This window comes from Panthera onca, chromosome D2 (genome assembly GCF_046562875.1).
Source record: "Panthera onca isolate mPanOnc1 chromosome D2, mPanOnc1 haplotype 2, whole genome shotgun sequence".
NCBI classification, from domain to species: Eukaryota; Metazoa; Chordata; class Mammalia; order Carnivora; family Felidae; genus Panthera; species Panthera onca.
This window is the reverse complement of record NC_138349.1, coordinates 18,916,954-18,944,368: the sequence shown is the minus strand read 5'-3', so window position 1 is coordinate 18,944,368 and position 27,415 is coordinate 18,916,954. Positions and strand designations below refer to the sequence as shown.

General features: G+C 38.5%; 1 long non-coding RNA gene across 1 annotated transcript in view; it reads left to right on the top strand.

Annotated features, from left to right (window-relative positions):
- Nucleotides 1-22,933: 22,933 nt before the first annotated feature.
- Nucleotides 22,934-27,415, top strand: part of LOC132684896 (uncharacterized) — a 36,027-nt gene continuing 31,545 nt past the window's right edge. Inside the window, exon 1 of the long non-coding RNA XR_013550639.2 lies at nucleotides 22,934-23,232. This is a non-coding gene — a long non-coding RNA (uncharacterized LOC132684896). The remainder of the gene's footprint in view (nucleotides 23,233-27,415) is intronic.

Below are 27,415 nucleotides of genomic sequence, written 5' to 3'. Positions count from 1 at the left end.
AAAAAAGGTAAGAAAACAATTTTAAATTAAAAAAATTATATAATAGAATAAAATGAAATAAAGAAAATTAAATAGAATAAAAATGTAAAAAATAACAAATAAAGTAAAAAAATAATAAAAATTTTTTAAAAAGAAAAGAGACAGAATTTTTTCTCTTTTTGTATCCAAGAAAAAGAAAAGAAAGAAAAAAAACAATTTAAACAAAAACAGAAGAAAAAAAAAGAATAAATGAACCAGCAAACAGAATGAAACCTGAATGAAATAACAGTTTCCCCTATAACTCAAACTGTGAAGCACTCTATAGTCCATACACTAAGCAGGTGGAGGGACTTGTGCTGGTCTTCTAGGGGATGTGCTTGAAGGGTGCAGTTGGGTGGAGCTTGGTGTAATGGCTCTGTTCTCCACTGGGTGGTGCTGCTGAGCTTACTGGGGTGGATCAGTGTGGTGTGCATGTGTATGTGTGGGAGAGGTGGAAATGGCTTCACACAGCTCCCTGGTCACTGGCACGGGAACTTTGTGCTCTCACCAACCTGTGATCAAGCATCCCTCCTTTGTCTCAGGCCTCTGTCCCCCATCTCTACCCTGTCTGTGTCCAAGCTGTCTGCCCGCCAAGTGACACCTCCCTCCAGAGTTTTATCTCAGATGGGGTTGTGTTTCAAAATCCCACACTTCAGAGACCCCTACAGCTTGGACCCATGCTGACTCTCTGGGGAAGGGTCTCACTGAGCAATGGCCAGGTGCTGGCTTGCCCCAGAAAACATTCCTGCGATTACACAGTGGCAGAGGTTCAGAGATTGTGGCAAATCACAACACACAGCTGGTGCCAGGTTTCACCATACTCTGGCATCTTTGTCCCAATACCAGCGAACATGGCTACTCTCTGGGGTTCACTGGGACCTTTGCCTGTGGGGAGGCCGTATGGCCTCTACCAAATTCTCTGCACACTGGGGAACTGCTTCTTCCTTTGTGGCACACAGACTGCTCAGACCCTGCTGTGGGCTCCGGGGATTCACTCTTTTCCCTCACCAGAGCATTGCCAGGCACTGAGTTCTGAAACTTCAGACTCTGCACTCTGTTGTTTATAGAATCTTGGTGATAGAGAAACCCTCTCCTTTCTTCCCATCGATGGTTTTGGGGAACAAATTTCTTGTTCAGTCCTCTGCAAGTGTTTTCACTCTTTTTCTCTAGCTACTTTCTGGGGCGCGTTTTTGCTACACTCCCAATGTGCCGCACTCTCCCCCTCTCTCTTTTTTCTGTCTGCAAAAACAGCTTCCTACCCTCTGTGGGTTTTCTTTCCCTTAGTTCACCTCTCTGCACCGAGCACCTGCTGAGTTCTGTGGGTCAAATTATGCAGATTGTTGTGTTAATCCTCAGCTCAGTTGCCTAGGTGTGCCAAATGGTTTGGTGCTGATCTAGCTGCATTTCAGGGATGAGACAGGCTGAGGGTGTTCATGCTGCTCCACCATCTTCGCTACCTCTATTTATTTTTGAGAGTGCAAGTGGGGGAGGGGCAGAGAGAGAGGGAGAGAGAAGATCCCAAGCAGACTTGGCACTGTCAGTGCAGAGCCTGATGCAGGGGTCAAATTCATGAACCATGAGATCATAACCTGAACTGACGTCAAGAGTCAGACACAGCTGACTGAGCCACCCAGGCTCCCTTGTCTTTAGGATTTTCTGGGTCACATTATCATGATCACATCATCAGGAAAAAATAGATAGCTGTATTTCTCCCAATGTTTATAACGATTATTTCATTTTCTTTTGTTGATTAACAATCTTGATAGCAGGCATTGTTATTACTATAAATGGTCTATTGTTTTACTTTTTAGATTATTATATGCTACTGGGTGTGGGGGAATATTATATTTAAGTTACTTCATTAACCAGTTTCTAATATACTTAGTAATTTTCAGAAATGACTATATATTTTAAATGCTTGTATTTGATACTGGCAAGTTTATATGTATTTTCCTCTTATATTGGAATATATTGAGACTCTTCTGGCTTGAACTATCCACACATTTCCCAAAATAAATCTTTTCAGTTGTATTGTAGTATTCTTTTGATACACTGTCAGATTCTCTTTGCTAATAGCTTATTTAGAATTGCTATATTTTAAATTATGATTGAGATTAGCCTGTAGTCTTCTCTTTTGTACTGTATCTATCAGGTTGGGTATGAATATAATGTTGGTTTCATAAAATGAAGTGGGAACGTTTCCATTTTTATAAAAGAAAAGCTTAAATAACTTTGGAAGTATTTCTTCTTTTAAGTTAAAGAACACTCACTCTTGAGACCATCTGCTCTTGGTGCCTTTTCAACGGTAGATATTTGCATGCCTTGCCAATCTCTGTGGCAATTGATCTATATAAGTTTTTGATTTATATGGTCATTGTTGGTACTTCAGCTCATATTTTGAAATTTTTTTGTTTAAAAATTATGATTTCATGATGTTTTTCTGTGCTGTATTGAATCTCTTCAAATAATTTTGTTTTTGTTCTTGTTGACCAATAGGTCTATATTGCTGGACACCTATTCTATTTGAACTTCCTCGCTCTGGCTCTTGAGTCCCCACAGATGAGTTGTTTTGTTGCCTTACCAGGTCTCAAGCTTTTTATTACTTTATTCTTTACTCAAACCTGTATTGTTTCTTATTTACAAATGGAGCTAGGCAACAGTACATGTGCAGCCAAGGCTCTTGGTCATCCTGATTAACTTAAGATGCAGCTCAGAACACAAGACATCTTAAAACAAGGCCATACTTAAGCAAAATTAAAATTTATCAGTTGAAATTGTTTATCTTAAACAAAAGCATATTTTAGAGATCTAACATCCAACCGAATGATGCATACTTTTAAAAAGATTTTATCCTCCTTGTTTGATCATTTCTTTGCAGGTTGGCTTTGTAGGGGCCCAGGGCAGGCTGCCCTAAAATGTGCCATAATGGCTTAGTGACTTTTTGAATTGAAGCTACGTGGCAAACAACCAGTGCAGGGACAATCAAATCCTCTCCTGTCCCCCTTAAGCAGGAAACAAATCTCCCATATGAAAAACACCCTCTCCGTATAATAACTAAAAAGACATCCTTATCACCAGAGACAGGGACTTTAAAGTTTAGATAGCTGTAGAAATAAGCCTTGTTACTTTTTTACTAATCTACTACCTCAGCCCGAATTCCACTTAAAATTCTTTACTAATTAAAGCTCTCGAACACCTGTTTTCCTTATTCTGTAAATTCTTCAATAAGTTATTGTCTCTTTGTCTAAAACTTATAAAAACTGCTTCCCTTCATCATTTTTTCAGGCCTCAATTTCAGTACTAGAACTCCATGTGCACCTAATAAAATTTTGGGTTTTTTTTTTCTCCTGTTAATATGTCTCATGCAAATTGAATTCTTAGCCCAGCTGGAAGGCCCTGAAGGGTAGGAAAAGAATTCTCCCTTTCCTACAGCTTCTTTGATCCTCCCTTTACTAATTCATGTCCATTGACAAGAAGCTGGAGATTCATTAGTAATATAGGTCTGAGTTCTCTCATAATTCCACAGAAGAACATCCAGCAAATCTTATATAAAAGTTCACATTTGTCTCTTCCATATAGTGAGATTTCACATGATATTATTTTAAAAGGTGATGATTATTTTAATTAATCCATAAATTTTCAACAAGAGTTTTGCCAGCCATTTTCTGAATTAATATAGAAAATTCAGGTATTTTCTGCATCTGTATGATTTCTTGGGATTGGATATGGGGGAAGTATGGGTGATACCCTGATACCAAGATGAAAGGGCTACCAAATCACACCTTCTTTTCTGGCTTCTGGAAACTTCCTTGGACTGTTTAGAGCTCTGTGACCACAGCATGAAAACCAGAGACCCTAGAAAAAGGTAAAGGACTGAACATGTTTAATAGATAAGAAAATTGGGAACTGCAACAATAGAAGGGGAGGAATTATTCAAACCCATTTGATTTCAAACTCTTGGAACCCCATGGAATTAGCCTGATTCCGACTGAACTTCTCTCTTTACCTTGAGTGTCTGTTGTACTCAAGACATGTGCCTGGCCTTGGAGGGCACAAGAAATCAGGCAGACTCACCTTTGCCTTCAGGAACCAGGTGATATGGGAAAAGTATGAGAATGCAGAGGGAAAAGATGAATTCCAGGAGTGCTTCCTGGGCAGGACATTCCCAAAGAGGAAACATAAACAAAAGTATGGGGAAATGTAGGTGGCTTGTGTGTATGGCTTGACTGCGATGTGCATAAGTGGAAAGCGTGAAGAAATCAGTACTAAGACAGGAAAGGTAGCTTAGAATCAGATAATTAAGGGCCCTGAATGCCATGGAAATTTTGGTCTAATAGGAGGCTGCAAAGAAGACAAGGTCAAAAGATCTGCTCAAATTGGCCAAGTCCTCATACCATCTTCTGGTGTGAAATTGTCCGGGTGATCCCACTGCTCCCTAACAAAGGCCACCTTGCTTTCTTTCATCATGGTCCCACCTTCCAATAAAGGTGGCTACAATATTCAGGGCTGTAATCTTTAGACACTCCTTGCTTATACCAAAACTATAGCCACCTTAAACCAGTTTTTTTCCTACTCCTGTATTTCATTACTGCCTCACTCCCACCCTGGTCTGGAGCTGTAAATCAGGTGTGCCCCTCCTACCTCTAACTCTGCACACTGAGGATGACTCATGGTAATACTCCCAGCCCTTTAGTCTACCTGAATCTTAGAATTCAACTGCAGAGCAGAATCTAGAAAATTCTCTGTGAAGAGAGGCCTTAAACAATACTTCCCAGAAGACAGACTGGACTTTCAGCTTCAATTTTTTTCTAGCCACAGTATATTATTGAAGGAGTAATGTTTAAAAATTTTAAAAATAGAAAGACAAATTATGTTTCTAGTATGTCACATGCAGTAAAGAAAGAAAAGAATACAGACAAATGGGAAGATTCCTTTACTGTATTTGTCTTGTGTTTTTGTTTATATCACTCCTTAGGGTGATATCAGACCTTAGGGTCTGGGCCATTCAAAGCTTTGTCTGTTCTACACATCCCTGTGGACAGCTGGTCTGTGGAAATGCCCATAGTAGCTCCCCATAGGTAGCTAAAAGTTGGAAAAATATTCATTTTATATGTTGACATTTGGACATACTAAAGCTACATTTTCATTTTCTAGCAGGATGACTTATCTTGAAAGATTGGGGACTTGTGCTTGGAAAACATGTTTCCTCTCAACAGAAAAGATAGTGTAAGTAATAACACCCTACAAAAACTGATTATTTCAGGTGTAAAATAAAAATTCCATGGAAAGTGATGGTTTTGAGAATAAGAATAAAAAGTCTATATTATCAGTCCATCTTTTTCCACTGTGCAACAAAGTGGAAAGGATGTGCAACAAAGGATCCCATTATCTGATCCCACACACTCATGCTCACATCTTGGAAATCTTGAAGACAGGAAGATCTATGGTTTCTCTATTTATCCTCTAATTGCATGGAAATGACTGACACATTCAGACTAGAAGTTGAATTAAACTGATCACTAAACCTAGTGAAACAATCACTCTACTATAGTGCTAAGTTCTTATTAATTGGTAGTTAAACCTAGAGGGTTGATCAGATTCAGGTTTGGTTTTGCCATTTTTGAGGCTGTGAGTCTGCTTTACAAGTGAACTTCCATTAGGAAGCACATTACGTTTACTTATCTCTTTTTGTTATGGTAGATGCCACTGATAATCCATATCTGGAACCATTAATTCAAAAGGGGTTGTAAATTGGTGATTTGTAATTCTATTATTCCTTCTTTATTTTTAGCTGAAAATGTCAAAAAAGAAAATTTTTCTCATTTACTATTTTGTCATCCTGAGGTATAAATTTTGAGGAAAGACAATATAAATCTTGATTATTTAATTACTAGTTTTCAAAATAATGGATAGTCCTTCACCACCTTGAAATAAATCAACAATGATTTTATTGTTTTTTATCATTGTCATTTCATTAATACTATCAGTATGAATTCATGAATGCCAACAAATTGAATGTCATTTAGTCTATTGCAGTTATTATTCTTACTGATGGACACATTTCTCCTTTGGTCAGTAGGAACTTAATCATATTGGGTCCTATGTTCTTTTGTAATGATGCTAATTGACTCTGATATCTCCCTTGCTTTCTGTATGATAAAATATTTCAGGATCTTTTGAACACTTTCTTCCATGGTCCTAGAAAGATTCACATCTTCAAAGATCCTTGTCCTTTTGATGGAAATGATACTTAGGAATTACAATCTGGGCACTTGTGGTGCTTATTACTGCTGAGTTGGTCATGATTTCTAGTCATTTTATTTGACAGAACTAAAATAAAAAACTATGATTTTTAAGATACACCATATAATGAGATTGTACTAATTCTTCCAATCCAAATTTAGAACTACAGAGTTGTACTTAACCTGATGTTTTTACTTAATATCAAAATCACTAAAGTCTCAGTCCTCAAAGACATCAACATAAACACTCTTTGGATTTATTCCTTAAGACACACAAAAACTTCCTTGGGATAACACCGCCAATGTTATTGCTGAGATGATATTAAATATTGGGGGTTTGGAGCATTCATTTATCCTCCACCAGAGATACACAGTCAAACATGTTTTCAAATGACTTTGAACACTTTCTTTCTGGTTGATTATTCCACCAGCTTTAAACACAGTCATGTTAGATGTTCATTTTACTTTTGATTTTTAGGAATGGTTTTTTAAAGATAAAATTTTGTTTTATAATTAAGTAAAATGTCTATAAAATCTACAAATAAAGTACTTCAAAGAAGTCTAGCTTCTATCCATGGCCCTGATTTTCACTATTGGTCAAAAATTTTCTTAATTTTTTACAGTTTATCTTTCCATTTCTTTAATATAAGTATGTATGTGTTTCCCTCTTCCTTTCTTAGGTAACTCATATTATTGTTATTGTGTCTCCAATACAGTGTTGAATAAGAGTGGTTACAGTGGACATCTTTGATCTGTTTATAATTTTAGGAAGAAAATATTCAATCTTTTATAATTAAGTATGATGTTAACTATAGGTTTTTAAAGGAGTACCTTATCATTTTAAGGAATTTACCTTCTATTTTATGTTGCTGATAGTATTTATCACTACTGGAGGCTGATTTTTTTTTTAGTGCTTTGCTCCAACTATAGAGATGATAATATGGTTTTGTCTTTAATTTATTGATATAGTGAGTTATACTGATTGCTTTTTGAATGCCGACCTAACCCTGCATTCCTCAGTAAATCATATTTGGCATGATATATTATCATTTTTCATATTGTTTGATTTGTAAATATTTTAGTGAGTGTTTCTGCATCAATATTTATTACGTATATTGCCCTGCAGCTTTCTATTCCTTTGATTTCTTGGTCTGGCTTGGTATGAGGGTGACTGTAATTTCATAAAATGAATTTGGAGGTGCTCTTCCCTCTTCTATTCTCTGTGAGAGTTTGTGTAGAATTTGAATTATTTCTTCCCTTAACCATTTTTTTTTTTTAGAAATTCTAACAAAGCCATGTAGGCCTAAAGTTTTCTTTTTGGAAAGGATTTTAACTATGAATTTAATTTCCTTATTAGATATAAGACTATCCAGGTTAGTTAATTCTTCTTGAATTAATTCTTTGGTCATTTGTATCTTCCAAGCAATTTGTCCATCCCATCCAAGTTTTTCAGTTGATGGACATACAATAGTTTTACTATCCCATTCTTAGCTTTTAGTGTTCATAGAAACTGCAGTGCTATTCCTTTTTTCATTCCTGATATTAGTTATTTGTGTCTTGCTACTTTTCTGAATTTTGTCAATCTTTTCAGATGAGAAGTTGAATTAAACTGACCACTAAAAAATACATAGGATCCAGAGTGTCCTAGTACCTTCAGATCTTACTGTATTTCAATTCCTTTTCATTCACCCATAACTTATGTTTTTCAGAAAATTCTCCCAGTTTTTGCTATTTCTTGTACTGGTTAATCATATTCGCCAATGAGTCCCTATTGAAGATTTTGAGGTACTTATATCCTCAGGGCCATAATAAACTTAATTTTCTTCCTTCTTCTTCCTCCTTCACAGATGCTGATATCCTATCAGTCTTGTCAGTGATTTGTCCCCATTCATTTATATTTAGGGCTCATGTAAACAGCCAAATCACCTAATTTTGCTATAGATGTCCATAGGTCTTTAGTTTCTTTTTAAAAGCTATTCTGCTAATTTAACGGAGGGATTGAGGAAGAAATGAAAAATTACACTTACTGCCACTATTATTCCAGGATGTATAGTTACTTTTTATTGACCTTTAATTCCAATAGAATGGCTATCATATACTGAGTGACTACTCTAGACCAAGCACTTTGCATATGTTACTACTATATATACATATAGTTATATATATATAGTTATATATATTACTATATAGTTATATATATTACTATATAGTTATATTTTATATATATGTATGTATGTGCATGTGTGTAATATATATATATATATTTTAACCAACCTTGCAGCATATTAGTTCTAGTTTAGAGACAAAGTGATTGAGACTTAACCCATCTAAGATTTCACAGCTAGGTAATGGTAGAGTTTGAACTTAATCTTTTAGACACCAATGACTGTGCTTATTTTACTGTATCATATTGCTGCTTTGCATAATAATATCAGTGCAAGCCACAGTGGTGCCAGGGTACAACTATGACTTGCTTACACAATCTTCCATTGACCCTGTTGGTTTACAGTCACTCATTCAATCAATAAACATATACTGAGCTTATTTTATGTGCCAACAACTGATGTAATGACCCAGATATAATGAGTATCATCAATAAGAATTCTGCCTTCATGTTAAATAACTTATGACATGTGTTTTAATATTAACAGATCCTACTAAATAGTAACAAGATAGTAAGTCTGATGACTGCAAAGGCAAGAGAAGAGAGCTTGGGCTGCAGTGATAGAAATACCTTGAAGAAAATAAAATTTAACTGACTTGAAGGGCATGATGCGGTTCATTTATTGGACTTGGGTGTTCAATGGGACCAGAGGTAGAGAAAGGTTAATAATGTCATCCCTGGAGATACCATAGGATGGAAACTAAGGAGTAATATTAGTGTAGTTCAGTAATGGGAAACAAAATTATTTGAAACACTAAAAAATCATATTTATAAATAGTCAAGATTTAGATCAGCAAAAGAAAGTGGCAAGCACTCTAGGTCATAAAGCATAATAGAAAAAGCATAGATGTGGGAAATGCTGTGACCAAGTCAGAGGACAATGGGGAAGTGAGTTTATGGGAAGGGGTTGGTGCTATATGAACTTTGAATGCCAGTTTGATTACTGACTTCATGACCTTGCACAAGTTATTTAGCTTAAGGCTCAGTTTTGTTGTCTCTAAAATAAGGATAGTAAAAACACTTCTTCATAGGGTTTAGCATGGATGAAATGAGATGAGTAGATAAAACACCCAGCCTAGTGCTTGCCACATGTTAATTACACATTACATTTTTATGATGGTGCTAGAAATAGAGATAATGATGACAATGGGGCCGATTCTGGATCAAGCTAAAGATCAAGGTATTAGAATTTTGTCCCATAGGTGATGGGAGCTGCTAAAGGGGAGAGTGTAAGGATGAATTTGGCTATATCATAAGAATGCATTAGCAATTATAGACCATAAAGGCAGGACGATGGCTAAAATTTCTATCTGACAAAAATTCAGACATGAAAAAAGAATGTGGAAAAAAGACAGTAGTGTACATTTTTATCTCCAGTGAGTACACCCTGTTTTTATTTTTTATTTTTTCAACCTGGGGTTTTGTTTTAACCAGGTTTTTTAACTCTGGTTGAGTATATAAATTGTTATCTCAAGGATATTTTCCCACTGACTCAGAAGCAATATCAAATTATCCTTTTCTGTCAGGTTTGGAATTCTTATCCTATAAAGTATTCAATTCCAGGCAGCAAATTTAAAATCCAATAAATAGAGATTTAGGAGTGACTATGAGATCTTTAATGTTCTTCCTCAACCAATACTATAAAGACTGAAGACAGAAATGCAAATTGGAGGTGTATTTTGCCTAAACAAAACACTTCCCAATCACTCTCTAGTTCTTGTGGAACTTCCCTGAAAGGAGGTAAAAAAGAGGTCTCCAGTCTAGGGACCCTTTTGCACTGCTGGAGGGAATTCAAACTGGTGCAGCTACTCCAGAAAACAGTATGGAGGTTCCTCAGAAAACTAAAAATATGACTACCCTACGACCCAGCAATTGCACTCCTAGAGATTTATCCAAAGAATACAGGAGTGCTGATTCGAAGGGGCACATGCACCCCAATGTTTATAGCAGCACTATTGACAATAGCCAAGGTATGGAAAGAGCCCAAATGTCCATCAACTGATGAATGGATAAAGAAGATGCAGTGTACACACACACACACACACACACACACACACACACACACACACTGGAATATTATTTGGTGATGTAAGAGAATGAAATCTTGCCATTTGTAACAACATGTATGGAACTAGAGGCTCCTTTCATACGCTAAGCAAAATAAGTCAGTCAGAGAAAGACAAATATACGATTTCATTCATATGTGGAATTTAAGAAACAAAACAGATGAACATAAGGTAAGGGAAGCAAAAATAATATAAAAACAGAGATGGAGACAAACCATAAGAGACTCTTAAATACAGAGAACAAACTGAGGATTGCTGGCTGGATGTTGGGTGCGGAAATGGCAAAATGGGGGAGGGTGGGCATTAAGGAGAACACTTGTTGGGATGAGCACTGGGTGTAATATGTAAGTGATGAAACACTAAGTTCTATTCCTGAATTCATTATCACACTACATATTAACTAACTTGGATTTAAATTTAAAAAAACAAACAAACAAACAAACAAGCTTTGAAATAAAAAAAAAAAAAGAAAAAGAAGTCTCCAGTCTTGTGGGACCAAGTAATGAGGCCAAGCTGGTGAAGTCCCTCGATGGCCAATTTCTATAGCTGAACGGGAAGAGATAAATATATTCAGCTTAGGAAGAGTGATTCAACACCTTGCTTTTTGCACATAGTTCAACAACAACAAGATATTAGTTTTACTTTGTTTAATAACCAGCAGGATGATTGCTTTGATATATTCTCTAGAAGTAAGCATGAGCTCTCACTAAATCACCCACACATCTTTTCCTGGGCCCACTTTTGATCAAAAGTATATGTTTATAGGCTGGAAAATGGGGGGGGGGGCGGGAATCAGTCTGTATATAGTCCATAGGGACTGGTCTGTGTCTAAGAAACTAGATGTTAGATAAATGACTTACATCACTACTCCGCTGTGATATTGCTCTAAAAAATGTAATTTGATCTGGTTTTCTTATGACATGGTCCTGATTAGTGAGAGATCTTTCAAGCCTCATTTCCTACTACTAACATAAACCTCCATTCTTGTCCCAGACAGCAGTCAAAATCAAAATCACAAGAAGATACTTTTTCATCCTGGATCTGAGCCAGGCAGTTATTCCATGCACACGGATAGTGCCAAATTGACCCTTATTCATTTAATCTACAAATATTTATTGAGGTCTGAATCTGAAACAGGGACCCTGCTTGGAGCTGGAGAAATAACAGTTAGTTTGATCCAAGAGATGGAACTTGACTGTCTCAGGATGGGCATGTGGCCTCCATACATTTGTCACAGACTGTTTGTCCTTCATTCATTTATGCTTACAGTCACCACTTGGGCAGTTGCATACTTTCTTCCTCTTACCATACTAGACACTCGGCTTATTTTCCTAATCATTTCATATCTAGTCCCAAAGAGGACCTACTATTTTACTAAATTACTCTAAATTCCCCAATCCTAATTAATATGGTGATAAAAGTCTAAATACTCTCATAGCTCAACAAAATGTAGGTCTGTAAGGACACCTTATTTGCTTAGCAACAAATGGCATTTTAATCTAGAAAGCATTTATGTTACAATGGTTGCCCTTTTAAATCTTGTTTCTATTGTCAGGAAAAAGAAACCCTCTAGAAACATTAGCTATTACTGCTCAATAAAAAAAGAAGTTTTGTGGTACTTCTGAATCATTAGTTATATGTAAAAAAACTATTCTCTGAGTTCATGCTATTTTATTGTGTATATAATGACAACAATCTTTAAAAATTAATATCATTGCCGATATGTGGAATAATAATAAAATCTGGTGCAGTGCTCTAAATATGCAGGGAAAAGAAAAGCCACTCTGGGGAGGATATGGTCTTGCCTCAGTGCCTTAGATCCTGCTGCTGTCATGCTGGGAGAGAAGCATGGAGAGGCACCAGAGATATGGTATACTCCTCAGCAAAGCCCAGCCTGGAAGGAGACCTGCTACAACCTGGAACAAACAGGCCTGTATATGAATTACTCACCCTTGCTTCTCCCTGTTTTGTGGGACCTGACCTACCTCTCATGTAATTCTCCCAGGAAAACTGAAGCCTGGGGCCTAACAAGAAGACAGAGATGGGTAAAAGAACAGTGAACAAAATACCATCTCACAAAAGGGAACTCTTCCTTCTGCATAGCTTGAAGTTATGGCTGTTGATACAACTGCCCAAGAAATGTCCTCCTGTGGACTCCTGGTCTAGAACCTTTACTACAGAAGCACCATTTTACTACACTTTGTACAATCAGGAAAGACCTCTGTCCCTTTTCTTACAGTGTAAGAAGCTAGGAAGTCTTTATAATTTTTCTGGATAAGATTAGGTCTGCCTTAAGGCCAAGAGAAAGATAGGGACATGAGAGACAGTTATGTGGTGAGAGCCATTGTGTTTCCTCTGAAGGTGGGAGTCTCCTGTTCTTTCGCTCCATGATGACTCCACAAACATTCCTCGTGATGGACCCCCTGGTTGGAGAATCCAGAACCTCTTCTCAGGTCTCCCCTCACCATTTCCTTGCCAAATGAAGACATTTACAAGCTTCTATGACACAGTCCACTAGGGGAAGAGTACTTCTCTTTGTAACTAGAGGTTGTATGTGCTGGAGTGGTCACCTCTCATCCAATGCGGCAGTGAAGCCTATCAGTTCCATGTGAAAAATGTTTCTAGAACCTGAAGTCTTCTCACCCTTACCACCTCCTCTGCAGGACCTTGATCAAGCCATCATCATCTCTGCTTCAGTTATTGCCTTACTCTCCTTACTGACCTCTTGGTTTTTATACTTGCCTCCTAGAGTATATTGTCCATTTCAAAGCCAGAATGATTCCATCACACTGTAATTCTGATTGTGTCATTCTTCTGCCTAGGGAGCTCCAATGACACTTCCCTTTTCAGAATTAAACACACAGTTCATTTCATAGTCTTAGATGTCCTTTATGACCTGGCTCTCTTTTCCCCCGATCTCATCTCCTTCCAGTTTATAACTTGGTGGATTCATGCCAGCTACTCTGGTCCTCTTGCTGCTCCTCAAACATGGTAGCACCCTCTCACCTTAGAACTTTCACACTCACTATTCCCTCTGCCTAGAAGGTTCCTTTCCTAGATATCTAATGGATAGGTACCTGCCCAAGTAGAGGGAACACTTCTCTCTGTTGCTCCCTTTTTTTCTCTCTATCTGCTCCTTGATGGAGCCACAGCAGCCACTGGACTCCCTACTGGTCCTTCAACACGTTGAGACTTATCCTATCTCCATGCTTTCTTGCTTTCACTGATTTCTCTGGGATACTAATCCCCCAAACATTTGGCTGTGTCACTCACTACCATACTTCATTTATATCTCTGTACAAATGTCACATTCTGAGAGAGGCTTATCTGACCACATCTTCTAAAAGATACCACTCCAAAGAAAACAGTCAACAAAACTAAAAGACAACCTATGGAATGGGAAAAGATTTTTGCAAATGACATATCTGATAAAGGGCTAGTATCCAAAATCTACAAAAAACTTATCAAACTTGACACCCCAAAAAACAGACAACCCATTTAAGAAGTGGACAGAAGATATGAACAGACATTTTTCCAGAGAAGACATGCAAATGGCTAACAGATACATGAAAATGTACTCAACATCACTCATCATCAGAGAAATACAAATCAAGACTATGATGAGATACCACTTCATACATGTCAGAATGGCTAAAATTAACAACATAGGTAACAACAGATGTTGGCGAGGATGTAGAGAAAGAGGAACCCTCTTACACTGTTGGTGAGAATGCAAATTGGTGCAGCCACTCTGGAAAACAGTATGGAGATTCCTCAAACCTAAAAATAGAACTATCTTATGACCCAGAAATTACACTACTAGGTATTTATTCAAAGGATACAGGAGTGCTGATTTGAAGGGGCACATGCACCTTGCTGTTTATAGCAGCACTATCAACAATAGCCAAAGTATGGAAAGAGCACAAATTTCCATTAACTGATGAATGGATAAAGAAGATGTGGTATAGACACACACACACACACACACACACACACACACACACACACAGAGGAATATTACCCACCCATCAAAAAGAATAAAATCTTGCCATTTACAATTATGTGGATGGAGCTAGAGTGTACTATGTGAAGCAAAATAAGTCAGTCAGAGAAAGTCAGTCATATGAAATCAAATCCCAAATGATTTCATTGATATGAGGAATTTAAGAAACAGAACAGGTGAACACAGAGGGGCAAAAAGAGAGGGGTGAACCATAAAACAGACTCATAACTCTAGAGAACAAACTGGGAGGGTTCCTGGAGGGGAGGTAGGCAGAGGGATGGGTTAAATGTGTGATGCATATTATGGAGGGCACTTGTTGTGATAAGCACTGGGTGTTGCATGTAAGTGATGAGTCACTAAATTCTACTCCTGAAACTAATATTACACTATATGTTAAGTAAGTAAAATTTAAATAAAAACATGAAACATTAAAAAATAAAATAAAATAAAATAAAATAAAATAAAATGTACGACTCCTTTCCCCTATAACTCTTTGTATCTTTTACTTTGCTTTTATTTTTCTCTTTAGCATTTGTTCCTGTATGTTTACTTGTTTCATTGTCTGTATCCCTCCATATGAATTCTCATGAGAGTAGGGACACTCTTTTTTTTCTCTACCATCTTACTTATGAAATGAAACATTAATAAGTATTTGTTGAATCAGTGAGCTGACAGGTAAATGAGTAGCCCTATGAAATAGGTATAAATGCACATTTTGCAAATGAGAAACTAAGCATGAGTTGCTAACCCAACACAGCTAGTAATGAGTGCAGAAGAGATTTAAACACAGATGGAGACTGGACAAAATTAAGGAAGCCTGTTGAATTTTTTGTATTCTACATAATGGAACAATAAAGCTATTCAGCTATGAATGTGTACTACTCTTCAAGAAAAGGGAAGAAAGACCTAAAAGTGGTTAGAGATCCTCAGGGTTATTCCCTGGATTTCAAAAGGTGGGGCCACCTCCTTCGTTTCAAAGGGCCAAACAGCCTACACCAGAAAACTTGGGGGACAGGAATGGCCTGCAGAGCCTTAGGGACAGGATCAATGCCCTGGTGGACCTGAAAGGTGGGGGATTAAACCAAAGAGGATTAGTAGTAAGGTTTAAAATCTGTTAGAGTTTTTTGTCTTGCTTGTTTTGGGAATTACTTAGAATGTGCTCCTCCTTTTTAATTTCTCCCTTTTGGAATGGGAATGTCTCCCTTTTGGAATTTCTCCCTTTTGAAATTGGAGCGTCTATCCCGTTAGTCTGTTCCACCATTCTATTTTAGAAGCACATAATTTGTCACATTTCACAGTTCACAGCTGGAAAGGAATTTTGCCTCAGGATAAATCATATCTCAAGTCTCACCAATACCTGACTTAGAAGACATTTAGATGAGACTTTGGACCCTAGACATTAGAGTTGATAATGGAATAAATTAGGACATTTGGGCCTATTGTGATGAAATGAATATATTTTGCAGTAGAGAAGAACCAGGGGTGAAATGTTGTAGACTGAATGTTTGTATCTCCCCCAAATTCTTATGTTGAAGCCTTACCCACAGTGTGACTATATTTGGACATGGGGCCTGTAAGGAAGTAATTAAGGTTAAGTGAGGTCATAAGGGTGGGGCCCTGATCCCAACAGGATTAGTGTTCTTGTAAGAGGACACACAAGAGAAATCATGTGCTCTCTCTTTCGTCTCTTTGTCTCTCTCTATCTCTCTCTCTCGTTCTGAGCACACACCAAGAAAAAGCCATACGAGCACACAGTGAGAAGGTGGCCATCTGCAATCAAAGGGAGAGCTTTCACCAAAAACTGATTTTTTCTGGTACTTTGATCATGAACTTCTAAATTTCAGAACTGTGAGAAAATAAATTTCTATTGTTTAAGACACCAGATCTGGCATTTTGTTAGGGCAGCCCAAGCAGATTGTGACAACATTTCAACCACATCACTCTTAGAATTGTGATTCAGAATTATGTCTCTGAGAAGAGACTTCCTTTCAATACTATTCATAATATTGCCCGCAATTGTTCTCAAACTACTGTGGCTTTACATGCACATGAATGTGCATGCACAAGAATGAATAAGGGTGTCTACCTTTACAAAGAAAGTTATGATGAAAGAACATTTCTATTCTTTGTCCTACAAAATAGAAATGACTCCAGAAAAGTGGCTAAGACTTTCAACAAATACTAAGCTTTTCACCTGACTGCAATACCTTCTCAGAGACTTCTCTCTTTCCAGTTGGACTCTGCCTATTAAGCCTACCTTCTTAGCACAATTTCCAATCTATCCCCCATCCTTATTAGCTGAATCCCTTACCATCTCTCACCTGGAAAATTGCTGTAGCCTGCTAAGCAGCCTCCTGGGCTCTCTTTGCCTCCAAATTCAGTCCAACTCATCATCATCCATCCTGATGCACGGTCTTTCTCATCATTCCTCTCCTCTGCACAAAATCCTCCACAGGCTCCACATTATAAAACAGTAGGTTCCAAACTTGGTGTACGGGTCATGTGGGATATTTCTAAAAATATCTAGTATGAAGTCCTACCTCTAGAAATTCTGATTCAGTTGGGTGATTCTATTGCAGAAATCCTGAGGTCCACAATTTGGGAAAGCAATCCTGGAAGATAAATTTCAAAATGCTTGTATAAATCACAGGAATAAAGGTACAGCATAGGGAGTACAGTCAATGGCATTGTATTAGCATTGTATGGTAACAGATGGTAGCTGAATTTGTGGTGAGTATGGCATAATGTATAGAGTTACTGATTTACAATGTTGTATACCTAAAACTAATGTAACATTTTATGTCAAATATATTCAATTTAAAAAACTCACATTTCTTAGCATGGATATCTGTAATCTGGCCCCTTCTTGTCTCCCAGGGATCATTTATGGGTCTGTCCTCATCCTCTACCCATTGTCCTCTCTTCCAGCTATGCTGAACTACCTTCAGTTCCCAGAAACTGTCCTGCTATCTTAGAATTTATGTCTTTGCCCCCATTGGAGAATGCTACCTTTCATCCAACTTGTCTGGTTGATGAACGCCTACACATCTTTCACCGTGTGAAGGTATTTCTGATGGCTGCCATGCTCTCCAGGCAGAATTGATTGCTCTCTCCTTTCTGGTTGTATTTTATCCTTGTGGACCTCTTTCACAGCTCCTCTAACACCTTATTACACATATATGTTTTCTTAAGAGATTAGAAGTTCCTTGAATTCAAGGACCGTGCCTTATTCTTCTTTATAGCCAGGCATCTAGTATCGTTCTTGGCACACAGAAAGTGCTCGATAGGTATATGAGTTAAAGAATGAATGCAAAAGTGATACAATTTTTACAATGTGTGTGTTCTTCCAGATCAGATTAAAACTGGGAGTCAATTTCCTCCAGACAATGAATAACGGAGAAAAACAAAGCCATAGTTTCATAAACTGGAAGGTCATGAAAACTGAGTCCTCAGCAGCCTGGGGTAACTCAGTTACTCTGAAACTTTAAGTTTTGGGGAGTCTGTCAAATGCAGATTCCTGTGACAGTCTCTCAGACGGTCCAATGCTGAAGGCCTGTGGTGGGGGCCAAAAAACTACATTTTTTTTTTTCAGGATTTCTGTCCTGGTACCTCAGTAGATAATTTATCATTGACAGTCACTTCCATTAAGACTGCAGTCTAAATTTTATTTTATTTTATTTTTTATTTTTATTTTTGGTAAGAATATGTTTATTTATTTTTTTTCACAATCTTAATTTTATTCCTTAATTACTATATGACTTTTTTTTTCAATATATGAAATTTATTGTCCAATTGGTTCCCATACAACACCCAGTGCTCATCCCAAAAGGTGCCCTCCTCAATGCCCATCACCCACTCTCCCCTCCCTCCCACCCCCCATCAACCCTCAGTTTGTTCTCAGTTTTTAAGAGTCTCTTATGCTTTGAAAAACTACATTTTAAACACGTGTCTTAGACTTCAAGGGGTTTTCATACAGATGATTTCAGGAGCTTAGGACTGTGGCTGTCCCAAAGGTTTGTTTCTCTATGAGAAGAAAGCAGCCAAAGCCTGATGCAAACCTTAAATCCTGCAAGCCAACACTCTGGTGCCCACTAGTATTAATATAACATAATTATGCTTTGCTATGACTTGAGGACATTCCGCCCCTCCCCCCTCCCCCCCCCCCCCCCAAACAGGAGGTTTAGAGTTGTCAAGCCCTGGTTCATGTGAAAGGATTGTTGTTAAGATGTTAATTGTCGACCATAGTTGGCAAGAGTGTAAGACTCTTGAAGGGTTAATGGCCCAAGCCAGTGCTTTGCTCAAGCAGCCATCCAGTATGTACACTCTCAGGTGTGCAGGGCCCACAACTTTCCATCTATCTTCCAGCACAGAGGAGCTCCAGGAAGCATGGCACCAGGCCTGCGACACCGTGATCCCTTTCAAAAGTGGAACTTCATTAGAATCTCTTTCCCACCCCTGTGACTCTTCCTCCTTGACCTTTGGGAGTAAGAAATCTCAATCTCATAAAACCGCCAGGAAGATTTCTCTGTTCCACTGCTAGTCAACAATAGGAAATTGCATAAGGGCCAGCCCCTCCTGACATTATCCTGGCCCCTCTGCTTCCAGGCTTAGCATAAAAACTAATCTCATCAAAACAGGCAGAACCAAATAAATAAATAAATAAATAAAGAGGCAACCTAGACAGGGCTTCTGGGAAGCCCTCCTGCAGAAAGTGAGGTGACGTAAAGTGTCTGTGGGTTTTCCAACCCCAGAGCCCTATTTGGTCTGCTTCCTACACATACTGGTCCTTGCGTGGGTGAATAAAACAGAAGTAAGAAGGCAGAGCTGGGGAGTGGGGTGAAAGAATTTTATTAACAAAGGAAGTCATGATGGGTTTTACATTTTTCACCTAAACCTGGAGTCAGCATTAATTTAGGGGCACCCGATATATAGGAAAGTAGGCTCTACCAAAGACAAGAGAGAGAACAAGGGGCTGGTTTTATAAATTGGAAGACATTTACCAACATTCCTTGGTATTCTTAGGACATACTCTGCTCATCTTTACTCCGATTTAGCAAACAAATAACATTTACCAATGGTAGTTACTACATTTTATGTGCAAGGTACTTGGTGGAAGGAACACATTATAACTGCTGTTGTAACTTTCACAGCAATCCAGAAATGTATGTACTACTATTCCCATTTTATAGATGAGGAAATAGATGTTCACAGAATTGCTTGCTTAACCATTATATTACAGCTAAAACTGACATATGCCCATTCAAGGAATAGGAAGTCACCCTTGTTTGAGAATCGTGAATACAATTAGCACAGGAAAATTTGACGACAGATATGTTTTAAAGTAAAGTCCACAGGAGTGGCATAGGTTGAAATGTCAAATTCAAAAGAACATGATAGCTGTGGGTAGGATGGTCAGAGAATGTTTTGTCCATCCGAGGCTTAAAGAGTGATCGGAGTTTGGTCTGACTGAGAAAAAGGTAAGGACAGGACAGTGGAAGGAATGATGGGGAGAAGGCAGAGGAAGCACTGTGGAGCTCAGAGTGGATACAGTTTGTAATAAAAGCCTTTGGAGAGGGAGTGGACATGTGCCAGTGGTTCTAGAAAAAAAACGGGACTTTGAGACTTAGGTGACAGAACCTGCGTTTTCATATAGACGATTGGAAAGCTTCAAGGTTTTTGATTGAGTTTATTTTATGTGATTGGGTAGAGAAAGAATTAAGTGAGGGGGTCTGTTTGGAAAGTCACTTCAATGGTTGAAGAATGAAGTTCCTCATGGGTGGTAGAAGGAGATAAAGAAGGAGAGAGAGGGAAAGGGCAACGCTAAGGAAAAACCTCCCGTGTTTGCTCTCAGGGCCAATGAAGGTTTTGCATCCTGTTTCTGCCATTCACCTGGATTGTAATAAGAAGAAGAATAGCTAACATCTATTGAAAATTGACTATATTGCATACACTGTGCTGGTCACTGCTCTCCATTGCACAGATACATTCTAAGTGTGTTCTACCTGTCAAACATCATCTTAGGCACTAGAGATATAGCTGAACACGACAAAAATGGCCTCTTATTTTTCTAATTCTGTTCCTACAAATAGGTGCCATTGTCACCATTTTGCAGATAAGAAGATCAAAGTTTTGAGAGGTTTCATACCCAAGGTCACATAAATGGTAAGTGGCAGACTCATGACTCTGGATTCTAAAATCTATGCATCAAACCACCAGGCTTTAGAGCAGAGTGCACATAACTAACTTTTTCAGAGCCATAGTAGTCTTTTCTGTAAAAATGGGGATAAAGAATCTTAACACATGACAGTTTTGTTGATTTATTTATCCACTCATCATTGGTGGCTGATTAGACTACAGAATCTCAAAGAGATCCCAACCCTCCTTTAAATAGCTTGGCACAACTATAGGGATATTTGAGAGCTGTGGGACTGTCCTTACACTCCCTGCATTTTAACAAGGGCCACATTTGGAAGAAAGAAAACAAACAAAGCAGGTATATTCTTTATCTTCATCCTAAGTTCTGATGCCTTCTTGATTCTTCTAGGAGTCAAGGGAAAATAATTATCAGTGTGTGCATCTATTTTATTCTGCAAGTTTAGAAACAGTGCCATGAACACAAGGAAATCCTTATTATAATTATAGCTTTGGAGAGGTTAGTAAGAAGCCACTTTTCTTAGGCTAGACTCTAAGAAAACAGGCCAGAGTCCTCACGACTTGGTTAAGTATGTTGGAGGAGACATCCTATATGGGTAATACCACCTTCTTAGATTATATTCATGCAAGGGAAGAACGGGGAGGGGTCAGAAAATAGCACCCAGTCCTTGCAATTGAGATTTGCCACTGGGAAACCTTTGTAAGACAGGAAATGCATTTAGAGAAGAAAGCCAACTTAATCATATAACCTTGTGGAGAATACCATTGACCACACCTTCCCACCAGAGCAGATACAGAAAGAGCTGTTAAGAATATAGAAGCCAGTTTCCTTTATTTTTATTTATTTTTAAGTGTATTTGTTTATTTTTGAGAGAGAGAGGAAGAGTGAGCAGGGGAGGGATAGAGAGAGAGGGCAGGAGAGAATCCCAAGCAGGCTCTGCGTTGTTAGCACAGAGCCCCAGGCAGGACTCAGACTTATGAACCATGAGATCATGACCTGAGCTGAAACCAAGAATCATTTGCTTAACTGACTGAGCCACCCAAGAGCCCCAGTTTTTTTAATACAAAAGAAGAAGGAGGTCTTAGATATGAAGGGGACCTCTATTTGAGTAATGTACATCACTCAGTGAGGTGGGTGGAAGATATCCGTCCCAAGTGAGATCAGGCATAAAGCACAACAACTTGAAGATCAGAAATCATCCCATGTAATTTTTGCATTATTTAATCCACATTGACTAAGCATTTTTTAAAAATCCTGGAGAGGTGGTAGTTATTCAAGAGCAGATTCACACATGGCCAAAGTGTTCGAATGTGTTCCCTGTTTACTGATACTACTAAAAGGTGGCTTTGATTTCTTATGTCACAACTCTAAACCTTGCTTTCTCATTCATAAAATGTGGACAGTAATGACACTTCATGGGGTTATTATGAGAATTAAATTAGATAATCTATATACATCAGCAAACCTAGTGTCTGGCAGATAGTAAGTGCTCAGCAAATGCTACCTGTTTTTAACAGTCACTGCTAGGTGCTGAGGCAGGATAGAGTGATGAGCACTATTGATATGCCTGCTGCCTTCTAGGGGCTTAAAGTCTGTCACACTTAACTAATTTTCCAAAGAAGTAGCAACAGGAATGTTATAGGGTATGATTATCATCCAAGGGAACAGTGATCAATTTAAGCAGGGAGAGCCTGAAAAGCTTTCATTAAATAAGCAGATTGGGCCACAACAGAGGGGTGCAAGAAAGGATGCTTGGGGCAGACAGATGAATGCTAAAAGGTAATATGCAGTGGCAAGAACGGCCAAGATGGGTACTGGGATGCATGAGTGCAAAGACAGGAGGAAGCTAGAGGCAAAATCATGGAGGACTCTGGTGCCATTTGGTCCTTCAGTAAACGCCTCCCCCACCCATGCACCAGGCTCTGTGTGAAGTACTATAAGAGAACAAAGAAGAAAAGGACTTTGCTTCAGAAGCCATTTACAAATCACCCTTGCCAAGAGAGGAACACACAGGACAGTGGCCCAGACTGTGACCCCAAATGAGTTAATTCACTGCTCTGTAGTTCAGCACCCTCACCTGTGGGCTGGGAGTGTTCATCTTCCCTGGGTACTTCACCTAGAACAGGAGTAAGAGCTGAGACTATTGGGGACGTGAAAGTAGAAGGGCAGCACGGGAATTGTGACCCACCATTGACATAGTGATGATGGTAAAGGTCATGATTGTGATGATGAAGGAGCTGGAGAAGGTGGCACTAAATAAGATGAACACAGAAGTATCGTCTGGTCATGACGACATATCAGATTCAATCATTGAACAAATAGGTATTTAGAACAGGCTGTATGTTGGACACCGTTCTAACATTACAGATACAGTAATAAACCAAAGTAACAGCCTTATTTTTTATTGAGACAAAAACTAGACATAGATAAATAGTCAAATCACTATTAGAGTTTTAGATAGCGAGAAAAAAAGTAAGGTGAAGGGACAGAAAATTATGAGATGGCAATGACTGTGGGGAGGATGATCTGGCCAGCTGAAATCTCTTAGCAAAATTAGAAATCTGTGAAGACTTCACATCAGAAAGGTAGGTTCCCTCAGACCCTCCTTCATTTTTATCCTCTGTTGCAATCTCTGTTACTGTAGGCAGTGCATGGTGTCAGTCTTGCGATGGTGTGGCATTTGTGGAGGCTCTGAGCCAGGTGCGAGGATGGCAGTGTGTGGCAGGAGAGATCTTATGGATGAGATTCGGTGAAGCCTATTCTGAACCCAAATGACCAAGCAGTCTGAGCAAACAAAGACCTTGATTGTTTCTTTCCCATAAAACGTTTCTGAAACTTGTCTTCCCTTCCTCCAAGAGTGATTTCTGTGTGAGTTTCAGAAGTCTGGCACCTCTTCAGGCTGGCAACATCAATTTTCCCCATGTGAAATAATAACATTGTCATAATTGTCTTTGGCTTTAAAGCTGATGTTATTGTCCTGAGGGAAACCAAGTTGAAGGTGGGTGGAGAAAGACTATTAAAACCCTGGGTTCTTTCTGCGCATACAAAGAACATACAATGACTTCACTTGCCCCAGTTTTGGCAGCCAGGATCCGCTTGGGTAAATTGAACCCTGAAGTAAACACCTGAATATCATGGGAGCAGGGAACAGAGAAACAGAGGAACTGCAGGGAAGCCCAGATACAATTAGCACATTCTGTAACATTTTAAAGCGTGGTGCATGTCAAAGAAAAGGCTCCATTGGACTCTGGAAGGTCACCAAAAGCAGGGGCCATGTTTTTTTCACATTTATATTACTGTCTTTTAGTACTGCTTCTGGCAAAATAGACCAGCAGGCATTTAGTCATTTGAATGTGGGATGGACTAAAAGGAGGAAGGAACAAGTGACCAGGAGAATAAATTTACAGAAACTGGTGTGGACCAGAAGTGGAAGGAACAGACCAGAGGCGCAATCGATCCAGGATTCATGTTCACCATCTGGGAAATCCTGGGCACAGTCTCGGCCTTAAGCTTCACTTTCCTCATCTGGGAAATGAAGACAATTATCATATTTACCTGTGAGATCTGTTGTGAGGATTATGAAATGAGATGCAGCATATAAAGTTCTTAAAGCAGTGCCTAGAATGTACATGTGCTCAACAAATGGTCAGTATTAATAATCACATTAGTTACCATGATGATTGCCAGGAGAGCAATATTTTTCAGGACAGAAGAATGCATAACGTGAACATATTTTAGTAAAATGGCTAACCACATAGTTGCTTAGCAAGGTTTCTGATCCCTCTACATTTTGTATCCCTCTTACTTTCCCCGACATATAAAGTGGTACACATGTATTTATTGATTACTTAATATGCTTGAGGTGTTAGATGCTATGGGGGATACAAAGAATTATAAAATGTGAGCTTTATCCTCAAGTTGCTTTTACTACTTACGGAGGTAGAGAGACAGACATAAGACACAAACAAACAAAAAAAAACAAAGACATCAAGCAATCCAAACTAAGTATGATAGGGGATCAGAGAAAGTGAGGATTACTCAGAGGTAGAATAATGAAGGATACCAGAGAAATTACAGCCAATTCCACCATTCTAAGAAGCAGATGTTCTTAAACTGGATGATAACTAGACAAAGCAATGAAAATGAAAATTAATAATAAACATTTTAATTTAAAAAACCTGGAAATTCTAAAGTATCATTCTTAATAAACTTCAGATTATAGAAGCAGAACAGCAAAGGCAGCCTAAACCCAGCAGAAGAAGAGAAATAATAAAGATCACAGCAGAAATAATCAATATAGAATCTAAAAAAACTGTAGAGCAGACCAACGAAACCAAGAGTTGGTTTTTTGAAAAAATAAACAAAATTGACAAACCTCTAGCCAGGCTTCTCAAAAAGAAAAGGGAGATGACCCAAATAGATAAAATCATGAATGAAAATGGAAGGATTACAACCAATCCCTCAGAGATACAAACAATTATCAGGGAATACTATGAAAAATTATATGCCAACAAATTGGACAACCTGGAAGAAATGGACAAATTCCTAAACACCCACACTCTTCCAAAACTCAATCAGGAGGAAATAGAAAGCTTGAACAGACCCATAACCAGCGAAGAAATTGAATCGGTTATCAAAAATCTCCCAACAAATAAGAGCCCAGGACCAGATGGCTTCCCAGGGGAGTTCTACCAGACGTTTAAAGCAGAGATAATACCTATCCTTCTCAAGCTATTCCAAGAAATAGAAAGGGAAGGAAAACTTCCAGACTCATTCTATGAAGCCAGTATTACTTTGATTCCTAAACCAGACAGAGACCCAGTAAAAAAAGAGAACGACAGGCCAATATCCCTGATGAATATGGATGCAAAAATTCTCAATAAGATACTAGCAAATCGAATTCAACAGCATATAAAAAGAATTATTCACCATGATCAAGTGGGATTCATTCCTGGGATGCAGAGCTGGTTCAACATTCGCAAATCAATCAACGTGATACATCACATTAACAAAAAAAAGGAGAAGAACCATATGATCCTGTCAATCGATGCAGAAAAGGCCTTTGACAAAATCCAGCACCCTTTCTTAATAAAAACCCTTGAGAAAGTCGGGATAGAAGGAACATACTTAAAGATCATAAAAGCCATTTATGAAAAGCCCACAGCTAACATCATCCTCAACGGGGAAAAACTGAGAGCTTTTTCCCTGAGATCAGGAACACGACAGGGATGCCCACTCTCACCGCTGTTGTTTAACATAGTGCTGGAAGTTCTAACATCAGCAATCAGACAACAAAAGGAAATCAAAGGCATCAAAATTGGCAAAGATGAAGTCAAGCTTTCACTTTTTGCAGATGACATGATATTATACATGGAAAATCCGATAGACTCCACCAAAAGTCTGCTAGAACTGATACATGAATTCAGCAAAGTTGCAGGATACAAAATCAATGTACAGAAATCAGTTGCATTCTTATACACTAACAATGAAGCAACAGAAAGACAAATAAAGAAACTGATCCCATTCACAATTGCACCAAGAAGCATAAAATACCTAGGAATAAATCTAACCAAAGATGTAAAAGATCTGTATGCTGAAAACTATAGAAAGCTTATGAAGGAAATTGAAGAAGATATAAAGAAATGGAAAGACATTCCTTGCTCATGGATTGGAAGAATAAATATTGTCAAAATGTCAATACTACCCAAAGCTATCTACACATTCAATGCAATCCCAATCAAAATTGCACCAGCATTCTTCTCGAAACTAGAACAAGCAATCCTAAAATTCATATGGAACCACAAAAGGCCCCGAATAGCCAAAGTAATTTTGAAGAAGAAGACCAAAGCAGGAGGCATCACAATCCCAGACTTTAGCCTCTACTACAAAGCTGTAATCATCAAGACAGCATGGTATTGGCACAAAAACAGACACATAGACCAATGGAATAGAATAGAAACCCCAGAACTAGACCCACAAACGTACGGCCAACTCATCTTTGACAAAGCAGGAAAGAACATCCAATGGAAAAAAGACAGTCTCTTTAACAAATGGTGCTGGGAGAACTGGACAGCAACATGCAGAAGGTTGAAACTAGACCACTTTCTCACACCATTCACAAAAATAAACTCAAAATGGATAAAGGACCTGAATGTGAGACAGGAAACCATCAAAACCTTAGAGGAGAAAGCAGGAAAAGACCTCTCTGACCTCAGCCGTAGCAATCTCTTACTCGGCACATCCCCAAAGGCAAGGGAATTAAAAGCAAAAGTGAATTACTGGGACCTTATGAAGATAAAAAGCTTCTGCACAGCAAAGGAAACAACCAACAAAACTAAAAGGCAACCAACGGAATGGGAAAAGATATTTGCAAATGACATATAAGACAAAAGGCTAGTATCCAAAATCTATAAAGAGCTCACCAAACTCCACACCCGAAAAACAAATAACCCAGTGAAGAAATGGGCAGAAAACATGAATAGACACTTCTCTAAAGAAGACATCCGGATGGCCAACAGGCACATGAAAAGATGTTCAACGTCGCTCCTTATCAGGGAAATACAAATCAAAACCACACTCAGATATCACCTCACGCCAGTCAGAGTGGCCAAAATGAACAAATCAGGAGACTATAGATGCTGGAGAGGATGTGGAGAAACGGGAACCCTCTTGCACTGTTGGTGGGAATGCAAATTGGTGCAGCCGCTCTGGAAAGCAGTGTGGAGGTTCCTCAGAAAATTAAAAATAGACCTACCCTATGACCCAGCA